Source organism: Sorex araneus, chromosome 4, assembly GCF_027595985.1.
Source record: "Sorex araneus isolate mSorAra2 chromosome 4, mSorAra2.pri, whole genome shotgun sequence".
Classification (NCBI taxonomy): Eukaryota; Metazoa; Chordata; class Mammalia; order Eulipotyphla; family Soricidae; genus Sorex; species Sorex araneus.
The window spans coordinates 73,751,658-73,776,040 of NC_073305.1; the positions used below are offsets into that span (position 1 = coordinate 73,751,658).

Consider the following 24,383-nt stretch of genomic DNA (forward strand, 5'->3'; position numbering starts at 1 on the left):
TAAATTTATATTTGGAATCTACAAGCAAAATAATATAAATAGAGTCCATTAAATTTCTTGAACACTGGTAGGCAAACAAGGACTGTCTGGACAGATTCTAGCCCTCAAGTCTGGAAGTATAAAGCCTTAATACTTTAATACTGCCAAAGCATTGGATCAAGCCTAGCAGACGTCCACAAATGTAGACATCTTTGCAACACTTGTAAGATGATTTATGGCCTTCTAACTTCCAAAGTCTTTGAAATGTAAGACTACAGCCCTAGATATGAACAAGACTGCCTTGGGCCACACCAATAGTACAGCGGGTAGGGCATTTGCCTTGCGTGCAAATGACCTGGGTTTGATCTCTGGCATCCCATATGGTCCCCTGAGTAGCACCAGGAGTGATTTCTGAGTGTAAAGCCAGGAGTAATTCCTGAGCAACACCAGGTGACGCCCAAAAAAGAAGATAGGCAACAAAGCATAACAACAGTATTAGCACTATCTCTGCCTTGACTTTACATCATATCACAATATTTTTACTCGTATGACAGTGATGTTACTGACATCAGTCACATTTATCACCGCTTTTAAGTTTTAAGTATCTTAAACTTGCCACTTAGATCACCTCTGCTAACAGCCTTCCATTCTAAATGAGAATCTGGTAACTCTCCCCAGTGATCATTCAGCTACCAAAGGTAGCTGACAGCTCTCAGGTGCTGACAGCTCTTTCTCAGCATTCCATATTTCTCAGTGATCATCAGAGGCCATTCCATAATGATCATCTCCTGTGCACAGTGCAAAAAAGTTTCAAGCAGCTATCATTAAAAAAACAAGTAACTATTCCCAAGTTTTAATTCAATGATCTTGCTGTTCAATGAATTAATTTTAAAAGCACACATTACTATGTGACAAGTTTGGATTCTTTTAATTTCCATAACTGTATTTCAATGTAACTGGCATTATTTGTAGATATGCATTTTAAGCACCAAAAATTCTTATTCTGATAAGGGATTAGAAGCATAAAAAAATCATAAAAAACCACGATCCAAGGAGCTAGAAAGCAAAACACCCTGCTTGGCTTATTGATCCAATGAGAGAATTAGCAACACTTTATTGAGTACCTATTGTATTAGTCTGAGCAAGCTGAACTGACTGTTTTTAACCAACCAAAATGATGATTTCACACCGTCCAATCTGATGACAGGCCCACTAATAATGAATGAAAATATAGCTGCACTGTAAAGGTCACTGCCTGGAGGAGAAGTTAGGACGGATTAAGTGGTAAGAGGAGGCCAGCACACAGAAAGAAGATGTCAGAAGACAAAGTGACCAGAGGGGATTACCCACTTAATTATCCCAAATACAAATGACCCAAATAAACTGCAAGTCTTATTGTTTTCTATGACCTAACAGTGATCAGAACCCTTTCCCCAAAACATTATTAATACGTCATTTCTCCCCCAAATTCCTTTAACATAATCTGCTACTTTATACTAATAAGCCAACTTTAAAATAAAGATTAAAGCCAGAAATACCGACTTATATTTATATGCCACATCCATGTGCCTAATGTTCAAATGGCACTTTATAACTTCACTGTAGAACTGTCATCCTGTTGTTCATCAATTTGCTCGAGTGGGTGCCAGTAACGTCTCCATTTGTCCCTGGCACATGCCAATGTAGGCTGATGGCGTATTGGGGGATCTCTCAGGGTCAGCTGAATGAGGACCGTCATTGTTAATATTTTTGGCACATCAAGTATGCCACGGGTAGCTTGCCAGGCTCTCACTTTATAACTTACAAAATAATTTTTTTTTATTTTTTAATTATTTTTTATTTTTAATTAGTGAATCACCGTGAGGGTACAGCTACAGATTTATACATTTTTGTGCTCATGTTTCCCCCATACAAAGTTCGAGAACCCATCCCTTCTCACAGTCCTTCACCAGTGCCCATTCCCCACCACCAGTAAACCCAGCATCCCTCCCACCCTCCCCAGTCCCGTCTCCCCCCACCCCACACTGCCACTATGGCAGGGTATTCCCTTTCGTTCTCTCTCTCTGATTAGGTTAACTTACAAAATAATTTCACAGCAATGACTCTACTTGATCCGATTCACATCCTTGCATAATTTGTGAGGGATATCCCCATTCTCCAGATTATACAACATACACCACCCAAAACAACTCAGAACCCCAGAACTAAAATTTAAAAAATGGAGGAAAAAGGGAAACATATAGCTTCTCTCCAGTATTGTTCCTATGACTACAAAGGTGTTGCGTGAACGTTCTGCAATCGGAGGCGCTGAGATAGGAACGCGGAAGAAATATTCACTGATTGGAGGACTAAGGCTCGCTCTGGCTCTTAGCAAAGGCAGAGGGCCTCGTGGACCTCCTTTTATTGATCATGGTACCTCTAAAGGGCGCAATATAGTGACGTCACCAAAGGCATCAAAAAATGTTACAGGGAGAACATTGAGACAATGGAACATATTGTTTCCTTGTATGGGTAGGCCTATAGCCTCGGGAAAAGAATACATAACTGAGAAGGGAAAGATACAAAACCGAAACTGAAACCTTCTTCAGGCACCTGGATTTACATCCCAAAGACTAGGCTGTGCTTGCCACTTCAAATACAAACTGGGCAGGCACCTGAAATCTGCATCCCAAAGACAAAGCTGGGCCTGCACCTGAAATCTACAATTTACAATATCAAAGGTCAGGCCTGGCTAACACCATCTGCATGTCAAAGACCAGCCAGGCTTCTGTGAGAGAAGGAAAAACTGCTCTTTTCAGTATTCTGAAATTATTTTTCTGAAGGCAGCTTGAAGGGGGAAAATGTTCAGCTTCATCCAAACCAGTCAGGACACACGAGAAGTCTCGCCCATTTTCATGGGTCCCTATGTTCCTGTCCGTAGTACGGTACAGTATACATGGGCTCACCCTGATAGCTCAGTCCAGCCCCAACACAAAGGCATGAGAAATAATACGCTTTCCACATTTCTCACATTCAATTTCTCTCTAGTATGAAATCGCTGGTGCTGATGAAGGCTGTCTCACAGTCCTTACATTAATATGGTTTCTCTCAAGTGTGAATTCTCCTATGAGTACACGTAAGTGTTAAGGCTATCCTACTACTGTATTATGCCTTATGAATGTCAGGCCTTCCCAGACTCCTGACATACATAAGACTTCTCTGCACTGTACGTACCCATATGTGTTATAAGGGAAGATGATCAAATGAAGGACTTTCTATATGCCTTGCGTTTCTAAGTTTTCTCGACAGTGTGCATTCTATTATGTCTAGTCAGCTCTGAGTATCTGAGAAAGATCTACCCACACTCCTGACATACAAAAGGCTTCTCTCCCAAATGAGTTCTCCTATGTACAGTGAGCACTGAGCATGAGCTAAAGGCCTTCCCACATTCCTGACACTACTAAGGCATCTCTCCAGTATGACTTCTCATATGCTGAGTAAAGATTGACTGCTGAGTTGAAGACCCTTCCACAAACTTAAAAATTATGAGGCTTCTCTCCAGTGTGAATTCTCCTATGTACTGAAAGATAGGAGGACATGCTGAAGGCCTTCCAAAACTCCTGACATACATAAGGCTGGGATTTCTACTATGTACAGTAAGATACGTGGATCTGCTAAAGGTCTTCCCACACTCCTGACATACAAAGGGCTTCTCTCCAGTATGAGTATTCATATGCCTATTAAGGGCTCATAAATCACTGAAAGCCTTTCCACATGCCTTAAGTTTATGAAGTTTCTTGCCAGTATGAATTCTCCTATGTATACTAAGAACTGAGGATCTGCTAAAGTTCTTCCCCCACTCCTGACATATATAAGACTTCTCTCCAGAATGAGTATTCATGTGCCCTTTAAGGGCTGCCCATCAAGTGAAGGCCTTTCCATATGTCTTACAGAATCACTGTTTCTCTCCAGTGTGATTATCCTTGTGCACAGAATGGCTTCAGTGATAAGCAAAGACCTTTCCACAGTCCTGACGTGAATAAGGTTTCTCTCCAGAATGACTCTTTCTGTGATGAAAGAGATCAGAGGAGCAAGTTTAGGCCTTCCCACAGTCCTGCCATGAGTAAGTTTTCATTCCTGTATGAATTTCCCTGAGGCCATCAAGTTGTGAGGACAAGGTAAAGGCCTCTCCACATTGCTCACATGCATGAGGTTTCTCAGCAGTGTGAATTCTCTGATGTATAATATGTTTTGAGGGGGAAGTGAAAGCATTCCCACAGTCTGTAAACATAAACGGTTTCTCTCCAGTTTGGAATCTTTGCACTGACACACTGCGATGATACCTGCCTCAAAGTTTGTTCTCCCTGGTAACGATCCTGGGGATTCTGTCTACTGTAGGTTTCTAAGGGAACATTATTCTTGGACAGGGTCAGTACATGGTGACTTTCCTTATGCCAATGTCGGAATGTGGGACTCACTATAAACAGTGCTCCTCTCCCACATTCCTGGGGCTGCTGCCTTGAGGTGTTTGTGTCCAGAAACTGAGGAGAACAGACTGTGAGGAACTTTTCCCAGGTGAGAGGTTCTTCACAGTGAGGTCGCTCTCTCCACACTGATATCCCTCAGAAGACATTAGCCTTTCTCAACATCCCCATGGAGCAGAGGGCGGGATTGCTGACTTGGAGATATTGTCACAGAGTGCAGGATCAGAGACATTCCACTGGGGTTGGCTGCTTCCTTGTACAATGCACAGGAGGATTCCAATTACTGCTCCATTCCTTTATAGTCTCTGTGAAAAGAAACTGCGGCCAACATTTCCACCACTAGGAATGCAATTTATGACAGGTGGATGGATGTTCTATGGGATGACTCAATGTTTCCACATAATGAAGGCTGCACAATCATTAAATTGTTCAAATATTCTCAACTCGATAAACATATACATAAAATGGACATAGGACTGTCTGCAGAATGCCAAAGAAGTAGTTTCCAACAAAATAAAATACACCCGAGTCTGGGTTTGTTTGTAGCACAGTGTGGAGCCCCTATCCATGTGTTAAGGCATGGCTACAATCCTACACAGCAAGATGGACCATGGGGGCCACTGAAAACATTTCACAACAAACAAATCCTCTCTAGGATCGAGGTTTTTTATTCTTTTTTGGTTTGTAGTTTGTATTTATTTTGAGAATGACCACACCAAGAAGTGACAAGGATCACTGACGGTGAGTCCCACGGAACAGTGCTGGGAATAGAGTCCAGGTTTCCAGCCTGTGGAAGGCAAGTCTGCCCCAATACTCTATCACTCGTGGCAACAAACCAATTCTTTTAAGCAATTAACTCTTGTGCCTACTTTCAATCCAGTGAAAAATCACAGTATTTCTTCTAAATACTAGTAGGAATTCGGTTAAGAATGCTAGAACAGCATTAAGAATGCTAGGACAGGTTATGAATGCTAGAAGAGTGGGGAGGGCATTCCCACTGCATTTGGTGGACCCAGTTTGAATTCTGGCATCCCAGATGGTGCTCTAAGCACTTCCCAGAGATATTCCTGAGAGCTGAGCCTGAAGTAACTAGTCAGCATCACCGTGAGAGAATGAAAAAGCAAGAAATATGAATAATAATAACCAAAATTATATCCTTCGATTTTAAAAGGACTGATTTTAGCATCCACTAAGACTCTGGACCCTCTACTCAAACATTAGGCTACAAAGTTCCACCCTGCCGTGGCCAGACCTCCACTTTCAAGTCACATTCTTCTTCCAAGGAACTATCCTGCCAACATAATATTATATTCAATATGCAAATCATACCGACTCACTCGTTTTTGGTGACTCAATTCCCAAATCAAATTGTTGCAGTGAAATCCCCTGAAGCTGTGATTTCCTTTCTGAAATCAAACATAAAACACAATGGAAGGGTTAGTAATATTGGGACTGGAGTGATAGCACTGTGGATAGGGCATTTTCCTTGCACAAGACCAACCCAGGTTCGATTCTCAGAATCCCATATAGTTCCCCGAGCACTGCCAGTGGTAATTCCTGAGTGAATGATCCAGGAGTAACCCCTGAGCATTGCTTGGTGTTATCCAACAAAAATTAAAAAAAAGAATCAGTAATGGAAAGTATTTGAATGACGTCCATTGTGGGGAATGCTAGGAGCAGCTTGCAAATCCACAAAGGAGCCTTTTCAGTTTTGCTTTTTATCCAGACCTGGTGATACCTGGGAACATATGAGATGTCAAGTTTTCACCTGTGTCTGCCATGTGCAATGCAACTACCCTTCCTGAGGTATCAGCTCTCTATCTCAAATCAGTATTTTATCGTAGGCTCATACATTCATTATGTAAACAGAAAAGCAAAAGACACTTCTTTTTTACTTCTTATTTTTTTGCTTTTTGGGTCACACCTGGCGATTCACAGGGGTTACTCCAGGCTCTGCACTTAGGAACTGCTCCTGGCGGTGCACAGCGGATCATATGGGATGCTGGGAATTGGACTCGGGTTGGCCACATGCAAGGCAAGCACCCTAACTGCTGTATTATTGCTCCAGCCCCACAAAAGTTGTGTCTTAGTGGATTAGATAGAACAGCAGGGAAGGCACTTCCATCACATGAAGCTGACAGGGTTTGATCCCTGAATAACACCAAAAGTAACCTCTGAAAACTGCCAGGAATAAACACTGAAAATTCTGAGCCCTACAGCCAAAAATAAATTTAATATACTGCCAAAACATTCTAATGATCTGAGGGCAAAAATAAGCATGACACAGAGAGAAGAGTGGTAAACAGATTCCCCTGAAAGGGTATACCACCAGTGTAGGCTGTACAAGAAACCACTGAAGCACAAACAGGGGGCCAATGGCTGTGAATCCCATGAATATTGTACATTACCTGACATATAAGGAAAAATGACAACAAAGCCAAGAAAGGAAAGCACAGGATCATTCTATGACAAGCAGTTCGTGAAATAAAGGGCATCGTGAGCGTGAACAGACACCTGTATCCAAGAGCCCGAGGCCTCCATGGTCAGCAGCGTGACTCACATGAACTCAGGCATCCGCACACTTCGCAGGGCCCGAGCCACAAAGGGTCCTCAGACACTCACCTGCACACATGCCTCTTCTACCCCACCTTAGGGCTCCTCCTTCAAGCCAGGAGATCACCGCAGGCTTCACCCCAGAAATCCCTGTCCCAATAGAGAAATGATATTGGTGACAAGCCAACACCATATGTCTCAAACAAAATTAAGCTAATTCCTAAAAGAGCTTGAACAGAAACTCTGATATCCCCAAATTGGTAGTTATCAGTCACAGAAGTCCCAAGTTTTAAATTCAGTCTGAAATTGTTATGCTGAAGAACCCCAAAAAGCACAGGAAGTGACTCAAAGCACTGAAATACAACAGAAACTAATGGCATGAGTCCCTAAAAAGAAAGTGAACTTATGCTCAGAGCGATAGTCCAGCAGGGCAGGCACCTGATGACGCACAGAGATAGGTTTGATCCCTAGCAACCATAAGGGCCAGGAGCAATGCCACAAGAAATTCCTGAATATACAGCCAGAGTTATCCCTGAGCACTGCTGGGTATAGTCCCCTAAAATAATCAAAACTGAAAAAAATAACAAATGAAGTTGCAGGTCAGGTACAATAGAATACGTGCCATATAGGTGCTGAGCCGGTTTAGTCCACAGCACCCCCATGGGCCCCTGTGGTCGTACAAGAAGTAGATTCATCTAGCAATGGAAGGAAATATTCACAGGAAGTTTATCGATAGTACATCACGTGGGGGGCTTTCCCATGCTCTTGACTGGCCTGGGTAGACACCCTGCATCCCAGAAGCAAGCCTGACGATTGCCAAGTGTGGCCAAATAACAAAAACAAACAAAGAGAAATGAACATATGAAAGTTATCAGCATTGCTGTCAATAATCCTGGCCCATCAGAACCACTGTCCCTGGGGAACACAAAGCGCAGCCCTGCTCCCAGGCTGCTCTCACCGAAGGCCCGCAGCTGATGGTAGGTCTCCAGTGGCCCTGAGCACATCCACTGTGGGATAACAACAAATACAATAGAAAACAAAGCGGCAGATGGAGTTACACTACAGAGGGTCTGGGGACAGTGGGCAGGACTGTCAATCCCCACTGTCCCATCTGGTCCGGCAAGCACTGCCAGCTGCAACATTGAGTGCAGAGCCAGAAGTAACCAAAGAGAATCACTCGTTGTGACCCTCCCCTCACCTCACAAAACAAAAGTGAGTGCCCTGCCACAGAGGCGGGGACGGGTGGTGGGGTATGGAATGAGGGGGTGGGAGGGATATTGGGATCATCGGTGGTGGAGAAGGGGTACTGGTGGATGGATGGGTACTCGAGCATTGTATGACTAAAATACAAGTAGGAAAATATGTATATCCGTGAACTGTACCCTCACGGTGATTCACTAATTAAAAAAATTTTTAAAAAAATTTAAAAAGGAAAATGTTGCATAGATCAAAGTACAGTCACTTTGCAAAGACAATTACTATAAGTGAAACAGATATAAAGCACACAATCATTCCTGTCCTAAAATATAATGATCACTAAATGTTGCTCAAAAGAAAAAAAAAAACAAATGAAACTGAAGACAGTCTTGAATCCACGCCACCTGATAGGGACCCTGAGATCTGGTAGGAATAACTGAACACTGAAATAGAAGTACTCAGAGAGCACTGCTTGTTGTGGCTAAATCCAAATAAAAGGAAAACAACAGACAAGGACAAAGTAGCCTCAACTAGCAAAGAGTCGGAGCACTCAGGCCAGGAATTACATCCCAGAACTCCTTCCTGAAACTCAAGAGATAGAGACACTAGAAACCGGTACGTGCCTGTTACTGCATCATGTCACCACATTGTTCTCCTCCCACCTGAAACAGTGTGTCAGTGGCATGTCACCATTGTCTGCAGCTTCTGTAATTCCCAAGGATTAGCAGGTGGCTCCGTGGAATCACCTGGAAGAGAAGTCAGACCTATGAGCTCCAGAATGGAGCACAATTCATGGGCCTCATGATGATGGCCCAGCATCACCCTCAGGCCAGCTCACAGACCCACTCAGAAAGACATCCCCGGATGTTCCTTCCTCTCCAGGTGACAAAGAAGTGCGTTGTAATCCACGATGCCATTCGCTCTCATGGAAGGTAAAGCAAGCAGCTGACCTGCTGACCTGTTCTTAGGGCTCTTGGGTCTACCCTAATTGAAAATTCTATAATTTCTGAAAAAAGATATATAGCTGAATAGTTAAAAATCAGATCCCAGAGTCAGATTAATAAAACACAGGGAAAGGTGGGCACTGGCCTTCTACACAGCTACCGGGGTTTGACCTCCCTCATCCATACCGTCCACAAACCCACCAGGCATAATTCCTGAGTGCAGACTCAGAAGGAAGCCCAGACTACTGGTGGATGTAATCCCAAAGCAAAATCACACACTCAAGAATAGTGAGTTGTGTACTTAGTAGGAAAAAGTACATTTACTATCACAACTTCCTGGAATTTAACCAGAGTAAAACCCTTTTTATGATGGCCTCAGTGATAGCACAGAGCATAGGGTGCTTGCCTGGCATGTACTTCAATCAACTTTCAATCTCCGTCAGATGGAAACGGTTCCCACGTCTTGCAGGAGGTTATCAATGAGCAGAGCCAGGAGTGACCCATTAGCATCGAAGGCATGACCAACTGGAAATGAAACTATTATACTGTGGCAGTCTGCTTCTAAGGCCAGGGCCTGCACTCCTGGCCTATCTCTTACACCAGAATCCAAATTCTACATAAATCCTGTGAACCTTCTGATAAGAACAGACTGGCATGCCGGTGGAGGCTAGGACATGGCCCAACTGGTAGAGTTCATGGCAGGGCTGCGGACACCTGGCAGCGCCTGGTGTGACCCTGAGCTGAAAACAGGCTGTGATTTCCAAGGATTGCATCTGTCTGACTCAACTTTACACCCTGAATACCTGAGTACTGCTGGATTTGAGATCGCCACTCCCCTCCCCTCCGACAAAGGCACAGAAAAAGTAGTCTGCTAACAGATATGTGTGAAATCCAGCAATAAATCTCAAGGCTCAATTCTTTGGTTTATTGTTGGGCCACACCCTGAGATGCTCAAAACTTACAGGTCAAGTTTTCACAGATTATGTCATTTTACTCATTCAGTTATGTGATCCTGTGTAAGAAAAGTAGGTGGAACATACATCTGGCCCCAAAAGAAATCTAAATGATGAAAGTCTATAATTTTTCTCAAAGACTCCAACCCCTTTGTTTCCTCTGACAGCATCTTGTTGGAAGTTTTCCAGCATGTTCACATCTAAGAACTTCCAATGAAGGTATGAACACAGGGGCAGGAGAGAGCACCCCAGGCTGGAGCACATGCTGGTCATATGAAACCTCGGGGACCTTCACCAGTACCCACTGGCACTGCTAATGTGAACAGAGCAGGGCACAACCCTCAAGCACTGCCAGGTATGTCCTCAAATCCCAGCCCGTCTGCTCTCCAAGTAGTGAGATAGACCAGGGAGAGTAGCTCAATGGCTGAGCACCTCCTTTACTGGTGGGGGACACGGCACGGCTCCCCTACATCCAGAGACACATGGACAGAGGGGAAGAGTCCCTGATCAACTCCAAGTTTGTAGCATAAAGGGGGAAACAAAAAGATGAGGTAGGAGAGAAGCCCACAGCAGCCAAAAAGAGGTTTGGGAGACACCAGGCAGTGCTCAGGGAACCCTATGCAGTACTGGAGAACAAACCCCTCAGCCGCATGAAAGGCAAGTGCCCTGTCTGCTCTCCTACTGTTCGGCTTTTCTTTCTTTGCTTTGCTTTTTGGGTCACACCTGACGATGCACAGGGGATATTCCTGGCCCTTCACTCAGGAATTGCTCCTGGCGGTGCTCAGGGGACCATATGGGATGCTGGGAATTGAGTGCAGCTCGGCCGCGTGCAAGGCAAATGCCCTGCCAGCTGTGCTTTCGCTCCAGCCCCCTCAGCTTTTCTTTCTTTGTGGATTTTGGGCCAGATCTCTTGATGCTCAGACACTCCTATGGGGTATGGGAGGATTGAACCCAGGTCCGTCCTGAGCAAGACCAACACTGTCCTGGCTGTACTAAGGCTCCCGCCCCTAGAGTGATACATCTAAAACCTAGTGCAACAGGTCCCTGAAAATCCCATTTCTGCAAGTACTCACCAGAACAGAAAGGGCAGCCTCTCGTCCTGGAGAAATACCTCCGTCAATGAGGGATTGCTCTGAAACCTAACAGGGGAAGCAGAAATTATTTTTCTGGGGAAAAATAAAATCAGAGTTAGCAGAGATAGTAAATGGATAGGATGCTTTTTGTTCAAGCAGCTGAGCCCGGGTTAATATGCAAGAGCACATAGATTTCCCCACCCCAGCACTGCCAGGAGCCACGCCTGAGCTAAGATCCAAGAGTGAGCCCTGAGCACTTGCCAGCTGTGGACCAAAAACTACAATTGATAATAACAGAAATATAGTGGGTGGGGTTCTTGTCTTGCACGTGTCTACCCAGGTTTGACTGCCGGCATTCCATGTTTCTCTGAGCACCACCATGAGTGATCCCTGAATGCAGAGATAGGAATAACCCCTGAACATTGCCATGTGTTCCCTCACCCTAAAAAAATCTAAAAATTATGTAAAACAAAGAAATAAGGGTGTGGTGACCAATGGAAATCCTAGATTGCATTATGGTACATCTAGGGGTACATCCTGGAAGTGACCAGCCTACCACCTGCTACATTTGGTTGCAAGGACCACTCTGCTCCAACACAGCCCGGATGCTAGACCCACTTCTGTCAGAGTCTCTTCAGCTCCGCGTCTCCCAGGATCCCAAAAACCTACCGCAGTCGCAGGAACCCGGGAAAATCAAACGGTCAGCCACACACTCCTGAGTCCCCGGCCAGTGCAGAGGGCAGTGCACTGGGAGAGCATCTGCCGTGCACGGGGCTGACAGGACCGAGCCTGACATTCCACAGGACCCTGAGTCCCGCCAGGAGAGTCCCCTGGTGCAGAGCCAGGAGGGACCCTGCGCGCGGCGGGATGTCGGTCAAGTATTATGAAACAAAACTTTGTTTTTAATTAAAAGAGAGACTAACTCCCCCCTTTCCAGGGAAACCGACCCTTCGGCCCCGACTCCATAATCACAATGACAGAAGTGGCCCGACAAGGACCGGCCCGGGAACATTCCCGGGTGACCCCCCGCCCCAGCCCGAGACCCCCGGGGGCTCCGAGTGTCCCCGCAGGAACCAATGGGGAGGCGGCCGCGCACGCCCCGCCGACGTGCGGGAAACTGGGGAACTGAGGCTCCCTCTTGTCTCTCTTTGTGGCCGGGCCTGAGCGACAGGGCAGCGGGGAGGGCGGGGCCTTGACCGACACCCCATGGGGTCCCCCGACCCCCGGAGGATCCCGAGTGCAGAGCCCGGAGTTGCCCCGAGCCCCACCGGGCGCGGCCAGGCCTCCCCGGGACTCGCGCCCGCCGGCAGCCCTGAGGTAAGTTCCCTCAGAAACCCCTCGTCTCCCTGAAGGGCAGGAACGAACTGGACAAACCTCGGCAGGGCGAGGGGGCCACCCGGGTGGGGCCGCCGCCCCTCTCCCCCCCGCCCCCGCCACGGCACAAAGCCACCCAGCCAGGACCCCCTTGTCCGCCCCGGGATCCCCCTTCCCCTCCTGCCCCAGTCCCCAAGCTCTGCGGCCGAATGGAAATGCTGCCACCCTCAGACAGGAACTCGGTGACGTCACCCACACTTCCGGCTGGAGTGTTAAAGGGCCAGACTCCAACTATTCCTGACCTGGTACTTTCTGGTCAGGAAAGTTGATTTTTTTCCCGTTCCTGAACTTGGATCAGGTCAGCAGGAAATCTGTGGGGTCGCCAACTACCGGACAGTCAGAGGATGAAGCCAGAGTGTTTATATTTTCACAAAGGGAATAAAATCCACAAGGATTTCCTTGCAAATACCCACCAGTAATAGCCCCAAACCTGACCCCCAACCAACACCGCAAAAAAACAATGCTCAGAAATCACTGGGCGTTAATATCCAGATATCATAATATTTTGTGTTCATTATCCGTTTTGGGGGTGCACATTCTGTAGTGCCGAGCATTTTCCCTGACTGCACTCCACACTGGGCTCGGGGAACCCTCTGGGGTTCTAACCATGGATCCTGGGTCAGCACCTCCCAACTGAACTGTCCTGATTGTTGTTTACATTGCACTGAACTTCCAATTGCTGGAGTAGCTCCAACTGTTCATGTATTCAGTTACAGGAGTGGGCTAGAAACTAAGTGAATCACATGCCCAGAATTTGTTAAACTAATTTTGTGGGTGACCTAGAATCAGGCTTAGGAATTGGTGAATGGAAAAGTATTACATGTGTAATCAATATTCCTTTATATGGATCTGTGTGTGCTCATAGCCATTGGGGTTCTCAAGCTGCTCTTAGCTCTGTGCTCAGCAACTCTTCAAACAGTGCTCAAGTTTGACTATGTACTGAATTTAACTGGGATCTAAAATGGATCAGCCACATGAACAGAAGGTCCCTTCTCTCCTCTGTAATGAGTAGTCATTTAGTAGTTTGGTAGTGGATGAATTGCACTCTAGCACTGTCATTCAGTTGCTCATTAATTTGCTCGAGCGGGCACCAGTAATGTCTCCATTGTGAGACTTCTTGTTACTGTTTTTGGCATATCAAATATGCCACGTGGAGCTTGCCAGGTTCTGCTGTACTGGCAGGACACTCTCGGTAGCATACCAGGCTCTCCGAGAAAGACAGAGCAATCGAACCCAGGAAGGCCGCATGTAAGGCAAACGCTCTACTGCTGTGCTATTATGACACAAAAATGAAATTCTTCAAAATTTGTACTAGTAGTCAAGAATTGTACCTTGGTTGTGCAGAGAAAGTCTCTTTTTTTGAGATATGCTGATGTAATGTTCAGCTATAATTTTATGTTTCTTATAGTAGCACTGCCATCACATTGTTCATCCAATTGTTCGAGTTGGCACTAGTAACGTCTCTATTGTGAGACTTCTTGTTACTGTTTTGGGTATATCGAATACGCCACGGGTAGCTTGCCAGGCTCTGCCGTGTGGGATGGAGGAATCGAACCCAGGTCAGCTATGTGCAAGGCTAAAGCACTGCCTGTTATGCTATCGCTCCAGCAATGTATTAATTTTGTGAGGGGGCACATCAAGCAGTGCTCAGGGATGGGTCCTAGTGGGGTGCTGGGGACCTTCTGGGTGTTGGGGATGGATCCAGCTTTCTACTTCATACAAAGCCAAGCATCCTCCCCACTGTGCTATCACTAGGGCCCACCAACCACTTCTTTGAAACATTAACACTTGCACGAACATTCTACAGAGGCAAACACAGTATTCCATTAGTATGAAGAATAATACAATGTATTTAGGTTTTAATTTGACTAATGTCAGTGCCCAGTGAGACTAAGGCCCTCCACTCCCAGCATTACACTCTGGATTTCCTCTTGAGCTGTTGCGGGAACACAGATGAGGTGCAGGGATGGAGCCTGGACCCCACCTTTCAAGTCACATGCTCGCTCCACTGAGCTATCCCGCCAGCATAGAAATATGTCTATTCCACGTGTGAATCTTGCCATTCACTCCTATTTGGTGACAACATTCTCAAGTGAAATTTCAGCAACAACAAATCCTCATGCTGTGGTTTGAGTTCTGAAATCAATCACAGCAATCAAGGTAAGAATTAGTCGAACAATCCCTGGGTGGATAGGCCGGGCAGGTGGAGGGCATCTCTGTGGTTCTCACAGTCCAAACAGGCCAACAGCAGAGGGAAGATCCTTCGGGAGGATCCCTGTAAGGAGCCTGACAATCCTCAAACTAATTCTTAGGCTTATGTATTTGCATAGAACCGGTGACATTTGGGGGAGCATATAGGATACTGGGGATCAAACCCCAGTCAGTCATGGGTAAGACCAACACCCACCCCGCAGTACTGTCACTCCACCCAACTAGCTTTGTTATGGGCTCACTCCTTCACTTTTAAACACAAACACTGAAGGAAATCTCTTAGAAAGTCAAAGAGAGAACAGCAGGTAGGGTGACAGGGGCTGTTCCCTGAGGACCGCCCAAAGGAAGGCCTGAGGACCACCAGGAAAACCTACAGCAACACAAGTCCCCACAACAAAATAAAAGGTTCTGGACAGGGTTCAGCAAAGTCCTGTGCTGTCAGAGTCAGGAAGGCCAATCCCCGCCCACCCTCACAGCAGGCCCAGTGCTCAGCCCCACAGCCACCCGCTGCTGCCCGATCCCGGAGCTGGAGGCGATGGTGGCGAAAGGGGCCCCCCAGGATCACATAGTCACACAAACGACCCCTGCATCCTAGTGGGGCTCAGAGACTATATAAAATGCCAGATGTAGATCGAAGCTGAGTTCGCTGCTTATAAGGAAAGCACCCTACTTGCTTTACTATTGCTCTGGCAATTTATAATCAAATTATTTTCACCACATCAGTAGTGACCCTGAGCAAAGCTTCCAAAACAACACCACCCACCCCAGAAAACAACTATTTCTCTTTTAAAAAAATGCAAAACTTTAACCTCACTACTCACCATAACAAACAGGTAGGGGTCATCTGGTCAGGAGAGGTATTATTCAACTGGACCTTAAGAAGCAGCAATTCTTGACCTAGAAAAAAACGCACAAAAGTTGGAATAAAGTGGGTAGGAAACTTGCGTACATGCACATACAGCCAAACCAGATTGATCAACAGCATCCCATATGGTCCGCAAAGCAACGGCAGCAGGAATTCCCGAGTGCAGAGCCGAGAGTAAACCCTGAGTATCTCCGGATGTGGTACACAAGCCAAACCTAAACAACACTGAAAACATGTCAGTTGCAAACACCAGCAGGGACCCAATGACTGAGTAACCCAGCCCCATCATGACAGTCATAGAACAGAGGACAACTGGGCCTCCTGCTGCAGGGGAGCTGGGGCCCTGCCCTTCAAAGTGAATCTGGAGGTTCTACACTAGTGGCACCAGGACCAACAGCTCTGGGACAGAGCCAGCTCAGTCCCATGCTGGGAGGTTAGGGATGGCCAACCCCTGCCCTCTGCAGGTCCTGAAGCCCTCAGGCCCGAAGCCACCGATCTCAGCCCTGCACCCACACGCTGCTGAACCTTTATAGAGCTGGAGGCGATCGTGGACAAAGGTACACCCCCACAATCACCCACTCATGTACGAGACCCCTGCATCCGGACACAGCCCCCACGACAGCCCCAAAGCCTCTGGGTCCCTCAAAGCCCCGCCGCGCCTCAGGAACAACCTGCTTATCAGAAACAGGTGAAGAACAAGTCCTAAAGGACCCCCCCCAAGCTGGCGCAGCCCCACTGCTCACAGTGCAGGGATGGGGAGACGCAGTGTGCTGACAGGACTCCACTCACTTCAGGTCCCAACATTGCTCTAAGAGAGATGCATCTGCTGAAATGTGAGGATGCTCTACTGGAAGGTTACTGAAGGTGGCGGCCTTGCTCACAGTAACCCCAAGGACATCCCAGTCACTACTCCTATGAGCACTGTGGGGAGTAACAACTGAGCACAGAACCAGTGGGACCCAAAGGAGTAACCCTGCTTTTAGGCCAAAACACTAAACATACACCCCCTGCACCCAACAGCCCATGTTCTAGGGAGAAGGGGACACTCCATGTCCAGCATCGACTGAAAGTTGTGTGTGCACATATGACCTGTAGGACTCTGAGCAAAGTTCAGGGTCACTGCACATGCCTCTCAAAGCAGTTAAAAGTGTCTTGAGCCCAAAAGCCCGAGATCCTTTGCTCCGTCTCCCTGGAACTGGGGCTTGCTCAGAACTGTAAACAGCAGCAAGTGAATGCGGGACTGTGTGAGAGAGCAGGCGAGGCTCTCCACAGGGGGAAGGACAAAATGGAAGACGCACCTAACCTGGGACCTCAGTCACTCAAGCTACCAGGGCGCAAATGAGGCCAGCACATCCGGGGGACCAGTGATGAGTATCAGGTCAGAATCCAGAGCACAGAGCCAAGAAGGCCTGAGCACCTCCACTGTCGCACAAAAATAAATACAAAAGAAAACATAGCAGCAGGACAGAGTAACAGGACAGCAGGTCGGGCTGGTGAACCCAATCGTCACACATGGTTCCACAAGCACTGCCAGGTGCAATGCCAGGGTGCAGAGCCAAGAGTATTCCCAGAGTCACTGGTTGTAGCCCTCCAAAGAAAACAAAACACTCCGAAGCCAGCCTTTGACCCCCCAGCACCCTCTATGGTCCCTGAGACGTGTCAAAACTGATCCTTAAGCACTGAGGTATGAGTACCCTTTACACTGGGTGTGGTGCAAAAGCCAAATACAACTGACTCAAATGTGGGTTCATACAGAAAAGAGCTGGGCCCTCCGACAAGGAGTCATATGGCAGGGTCCTTCCTGAAACATCTTAGAGACATTCAGCCCAGGAAGCCTCCTGTCACTGCCTCGCCTCATCCTGTCACTCTCCTCCTACCTGGGGATGGTGTGTCTGATGGCATGTCATCACCCAGCCACACCCTCAGGCACCAGCTCACAGACCTGCCTGGGGGACACTGCCCGATGCTTCTGTCTCCCCAGGGGAAGCAAAATGGGTTGGCATCTGTGCTGCCTTTCGCAACACAAGCTCTGGGTTTGGCTACAAGACTGAAAACTCATCCCTGCCTTGGCCTGAGAATTCCTCCCTGGGACCCACAAAAGTTTCTCAAAGGCGCAGCCAGGGGCAGATTCCAAGGACAGGAGCTCCTGCACATCAGCGACAACCAACATCAGGACTGTACCCCCTGCAAAAAAAGCCTGAAATGTGGCTCTATAAGGGTAGGGGGTGAGGGGAATCCCTCACTCCCTCTCCTCTGAAAAACAACTTTCTACGCATGCTCGAGCGCACGCACACACACACACACACTCTCACACACACACACACCCTTTACGTGCTATACTTTCTACAAATACACACATACCCTTTACCTGCAGTACTCACCTCATAGCCAGGGGTCTCAGCAGAGCTTGCAACTTGATGTTACAATGCAGAAATTCCTGTTCGAACAGACAGTAAAGCTGTTACGATACTTTCCTTGCTGACACCAGACAATCCTCTGCATCCCCACAGCCCCCAGAACACTCCAGGAATAATATCTGAGTCGGGGGCCAGAGTAAGCCCTCGGGGTATCCCAGGGCATAATAGCCACCCAAAAATAGCCCACACCAAAAATGGCCCAGAAAGAAAACTGTCATTGGCAAACCCCAGTCACCTACAGATCCACTGCTCGGGATGCCCCATCCCACCAGGGCAGCCAATAAAAAGTAGGACCGGAACAGGATCTCTTGCCATTGAGTGTGATTCGACTCTACCCCTCAAAGTGAATCTGGAGATTCTACAGCAGCGAGACTGGGGCCAAGGCTCCAACACGGTCAGCTGGGGGGTCAGATGGCCAAGCTCCTGCCCACGGCAGGTCCCTAAGCCCCAGGCCCACAGCCCCCGCTCTGAGCTCTGCACCCACCTGCCATTGCCCCATCTCACAGCTGGAGGCGATTGTGGCTGCAGGAGCCCCTCAAGATCACACACTCACACCCTCGACCCCTGCACCCCCCAAAGCTCCGTTGCACCTCAGGAACCACCTGGATATCAGGGAACAAGTGAAAAACAAGTGCAAAAGTGCCCCCCAAGCTGGTGGTGACCCGCAGCTCAGTATGGAGATGGGGAGGCACCGAGCACTCATGGGAGCCTGCTCCCGTCCTGCCACAAAATCGACTTCAGATCCCCACGTGCTCGCAGGGGCCCCACTTTGTCCTTTACCCAAGTGAACAATGACTCTCACCCATTTCCAGGAATAGAATCACCAGGAAGGCCCCACTGTGATGTCACTTCCATTTCAGCAAGCAGCCTTAAAGGTCCAGACTTCAGATGTGCAGAAAACCATTATCCCCACCCAGCTGAATCTGTGGCTCGAAGGGGTGGGCTTGCGTAAAGGGGTGGAGAGGGAGCTGCTGGAGTGTCCTGTCACACATTGGGGGATAGTGGGGATTAAGGAGTATCCTCTGGTCTTGTGCTGGGCAAACAATGAACCAATGCTCTCACACAGTCCATCAGGAGAAATGCAAAGGGGGCTCTTTAAAGGAAAACAGGAAGATAGGAAGCATGTGGGGCATGGGGCAATGAGTTTCTGGGGAAGTCATCAATCAAGGTGGGGTGAAAGCAGTGACCTCCAAGTCAGTCCTGAAGATGCAGAGAGGAACTGGCCACGCAGCAGCCCAGAGACCTGGAGAGACACTGGAACAGGAGCAAGGGCTGGTAAGACATCAGAGAGCACTGTCCAGTCAACATTCTACCCCTTGATAACACACAAGTAGTAGATTTTTTTCTGTAAGGAAAACCCAGGAGGCAGTTCCAGAACAAAATTATAAACACAGAGAGAGAGTACAGTGCACTGCCACCTGCTGTGAACTTGGTCGACGTGAATTCCATTCCTGGTATCCCAAATAGGGTCCGAGCACCACCTTGAGTGACCCTTAAGAATTACCAGGTGTGCCACCAAACGAAAATATATAAGTAAGCATATAAAACGGGGCACGTAGACCAACCCCAGAATGGACGCATACATGAAGCTAACAGTCAGTAAACCATACTTGTAATTTTGTGTCCTTGTTTGGCCTTTTTGACAGATCACAATGGTGTTTTCCATTCTGGTGAGTATTAGATTGCTGGAACTTTACTGCTTCCAAGCAAAAGTCTGACCTTTCTTTTTCTCCCCTCACTACTGCTGAATTGAGGTCACTGGAACCCAGGTTTACCCTTTATTACTAGTAATCACAGTTACGTGGATTTTCCTACTAAGATGGGGGTGGATGTTGGTGAATCTCTCATGTTCCCACCATTTGTAAAACATCTGATTCAGGGGCCTCTGGATCATCTCAAAAAACAGCAAATGTCTTTCTATGCACAGTAAAGTCCATGTAAAGTGTCTCTATCCACCCTATTAAAGAAACTTGTCAAGGCCATTCTGCTTACTTAATACTTTATGAAATTTTTTCCTTAATGGTTTTCTAAATCTAACGAAACCTGAATATAGACAGTGCAGAGATGCTGCAGCAGGTAAGGTACTTCCCTGCATGCAGCTGATGTGACACCAACCCCAGGGACACATAAGTTTCCCTGAGTCCACCCCAAACGTGGATTGCTGACCTCAGAGGCAGGATGATGTCCTGAGCACAGCTCAGTGACTCTCCCAAGAGCATACTACTAGAGGGCTTGAAGAATGGAGGTTCGCCGTTTTTCTAATTTCAAAGGGTTTGCATCATGGTTAATCTCTGTCATTAATCCCCACAAACCAAACCAGGGCCTGTGAACCAAGCCAGAGTCTGGGCAAAGAATGAGACAGAGGTCAGCCTTGACAGCCTGAAGTGAGGGGAGGATTTAGTACCTGTTTATTTAATTCTAATTTAATCACCATTTTCCTGGCTTCAATCACTAAGGCCCATTAATTACAAGGTAACAGACTCATCAAGTCCAAATGCTGGGACACTGACATCGCTGCACCCGAGTGATAACAAGCAAGTACCTTTCCCTTATGTGCTGACGTCATGGGAAGTGTGTCCCACAATACTCGGATTATTTCCTCCATATCTCCACATTGGGTCACCCCACTTCCTTATACAAACAAACCATGTATTACTGAAGGGGCCTGTTCTTACTTGGGGTTAGGGCATGTCATCCAGTATGAATTTAACATTGTCTCCTAAGGCCTGAGTGGAACACAAAGGCCTTCCCACATTCTTAACATTCGTAAGATTTCACACTGGTATGCATTTTCTTTTTTTTTTTTTTCTTTTTGCTTTTTGGGTCACACCCAGCAATGCTCAGGAGTTACTCCTGGCTTTGCACTGAGGAATTACTCCTGGCGGTGCTTGGGGGACCATATGGGATGCCGGGGATCGAACCCGGGTCGGCCGCGTGCAAGGCAAACGCCCTACCCGCTGTGCTATCGCTCCGGCCCCTGGTATGCATTTTCATGTCTAGTAAGGGATGAAGACTGACAAATTGCCTTTTCAAGTTCCTTACATATATAAAGCTTCTCTCCATTATAAGTTCTCAGAGGCAGAGTAAAGCCTGAGTAAAGACTGAAGACCTTCCCACATGATTGACATTGACGAGGTTTCTATCCACACTGAATATGCCGAGTAAATTATGAGGACATACTGAAGGTTTTCCCACCTGTCTGACAGCCTGCAGATTCTCCCCACAATGAAATCCCCACCTGTCTGACAGCCTGAGGATTCTCCCCACAATGAATTTCCCAGTGCTTAGCAACCTTTAGAGACTGAGAAAAGGCCTTCCGACATTGCTTAAAAACAAAAGGTTTCCCTCCAGTATGCATTTTTTTGTGCCTGGTGAAGGCTAAAAATAAAGGAAGGCTGTCCCACACTCCTCACATAGATAAGGGCTCTCTCCAGTTCAAATCCTCTTAAGCACAGTAAGGCCTAAGGGTAGAGTGAAAGCCTTCCCACATAGCAGACACTGATGAAGTGTCTCTCCACTGTTTAGTAAGATCTCCAGATTGATAGAAGACATTTCCACATTGTGTACAAACATAAGGTTTCTCTCCAGTATGTGTTTTACTATGACTAGAAAGACTTGAGGAAAGACCAAACACCTTCCCACATTCCTAAGATACAAAAGGTTTCACTCCAGTATGAAATGTCCTATCCTGACGAAGGCTGGAGGTGTGAATGAAGGCCTTCCCACACTCCTGACATATATAAGGCTTCCCTCCAGAATGAGTTTTCATATGCACAGTAAGGCTGAGGATAGACAATTCTCACATATATAAGGTTTTTTACAGGATAAATTTCCCTATGATTCAAAAGGTCTGAGAAACTGGAAAAGGTTTCATCCCAGAATGCCCTGACCCCACAGAAATGAATGCTCAGTTTAGTTACAAGGAAAAGGCTATAGGTCAACACCTTGTGTCCATGATAAAACCCTAGAAAATACAGGAAAGGAATGAACAGGGCTAGAGTGATAGTACAGTGGGTAGTGCTTTTGCCTTGCACACAGCTGACCCAGGTTCGATTACCTGCATCGCACAGGGACCCCTGAGCAACTCCACTGGTAATTCCTGAGTTCAGAGCAAGGAGTGACCCATGTGCATCGCCAGGTGTGACCCAAAAAACCAAAAAAGATGGGAATATAAAAATCTCCATTTTCTATATGCCCAGATTGGCGCCTATCAGAGACACAATACTCAAAGAACTACTGAGTCATGCTGAAGACTCCCAAGAATCATTAGAAGTGAACCCGCGCAGTGAAGTAGCGTGGTATCTGATGGGGTGAGACCAAAAGCAAATAACTTCTTGGATCCAGAGCAATAGTACAGCAGATAGGGTGTTTGCCTTGCATGTAGCTGACACAGGTTCAAACCCAGGTATTCCATATGGTATCTTGATCAACGCCAGCTGTAATTCCTAAGTACAGAGCCAGGAACAATACTGAGCATAGCCAGGTATGACCCAAAATACCAAAAAATAAAAATAGAAAAGAAAATGAACATGTCACTGGAATGATAGTACAATGGGGCAGGCACATACTTGATATACAAACATGGATTTCATCCTTGGCATCCATATGGCTCTGGAGCACTGCAGGGAGAAATTCCCCAACATATACTCAGGAGTAATCTGCATATTTCCAGGTGTAGCCCCCAAACCAAATAGAAATAAAATGACAAAATAATAAATGAAGTTGCAAGCCTGGTGCAGTAGTAGAGTGGGTAATGCACCAGCCTCGTAAGCTGCAGACTGGGTTAATCCACAGGACCCCCATGGATGCCTGAGCACTGCCAGAAGTGATCCTTCAGCACAGAGCTAGAAGAAATGTGGATGTGAGCGCTGAACCAAAACCAAAAGGAAAAACTAAAATGAATACACTCAAGTGAAGGGTAGCACAAGAACTATACTGATTCAGGAATAGGAGGGAGTTACTTAGAGGAACTTGAGGGACAGTATGGGACATAGGGTGCTTGCCTTGCATGTATCCAACTTGAGTCAATCTCCTAAATCCCATTTGATTTATGTTTTTTTTGCTTTTTGGGTCACATTCAGCAATGCTCAGGGGTTGTTCCTGACTCTACAACCAGGAATTAATCCTGGCGGTGCTTCTGGGACCATATAGGACGCTGGGAATCAAACCCTGGTTGGCTGCATGCAAGGCAAAAGCCCTATCCACTGTGCTATCACTCTAGCCCCACCTGAATGCCATTTGGACCACAACATCCAGCAAAATGGGATGTTGTGGTCCAAATGCACAGTTTTCATATGCACAGTAAGGCTGAGGATAGACAATTCTCACATATATAAGGCTTTTTATATATGTGTACTCCTGAGTACAGAGCCAGGAGTAACCCCTGAGTACCTACAGGTTTGGCCCAATAAGAAAAACAGAAAGAAAAGAGAGGACCACAAGAAATAGTGGTCTGTACAGCTGTCAAACATCCTGTCCATCAGAATCCCAGTCCTTTCTGAACTCACAGGAGCCCCGGTGGATCTTCCAGGAAAGTCGGACACACATGGCTCCCAGCGACAGCCTGCAGGTGCTGGCAGGTCTACAGCATCAAGTCCCCATAGAGCTTCCTCTGAAGGCAGCGTGCAGGCATGTTCTTCTTTGGGGGTGAAGCTTACGGCCACATCAAGGAACATTCTGTGTCTGGTACGCAAGGGGGCATTAGTAAGGGCCTGTTCCACCCGGTTGTAGATAGTGACAATGGGACCCCCAGGGCCATAGAGGGACTCAGGGCAAACAGTCTCAGGAGAAATGATATTACATGTGCAACTCTGGTGGATGGGCCCAGAGATCACGCTAAGGTAGCTGGATTGGGTAAAATGTGAGGGCGCTATACTAGAAGGTTTCAAGAGAGAGTTGCACATTAAAACCCCAGGCTGAGTCCCAGCACCACTGTTCCAGTGAGCACTGTAGAGAGGAACATCTGAGCACAGACCAAGCAGGACCCCAAATGTGATGCTGGGTTGAAACCAAAAACACTAAGCACACACACCATGCATGCCACAGCCCCTGATCACTAGGGAGAGAACAGGACACTCAATGTCCAGTGAGTGACTCAAAGCTGTGCAAGGACATGTGTGCCATAGGATTCTGAACTAAGGGTTCAGGACCGCCCTCGATCCCTCTCAAAGCAGGGAAGCGTCTTGGTCCCGAAGCCCTCTGCAGGCTGGAGAGACCCTTTCCTCCAGCTCCCTGGAACCAGCACATGCCCAGAACTGCGCACACAGCAGCAAGGGAACGTGAGACTGTGTGACTGCGCAGGCAGAGGCTCTCCAGAGTGGGAAGGACAAAATAGGGGAAACACAGGTACTGGGA

General features: G+C 47.1%; 1 pseudogene; it reads right to left on the minus strand.

Moving 5' to 3' along the window:
• Nucleotides 1-12,530, minus strand: part of LOC101551049 (uncharacterized protein C2orf78-like) — a 35,062-nt pseudogene extending 22,532 nt beyond the window's left edge.
• Nucleotides 12,531-24,383: the final 11,853 nt, after the last annotated feature.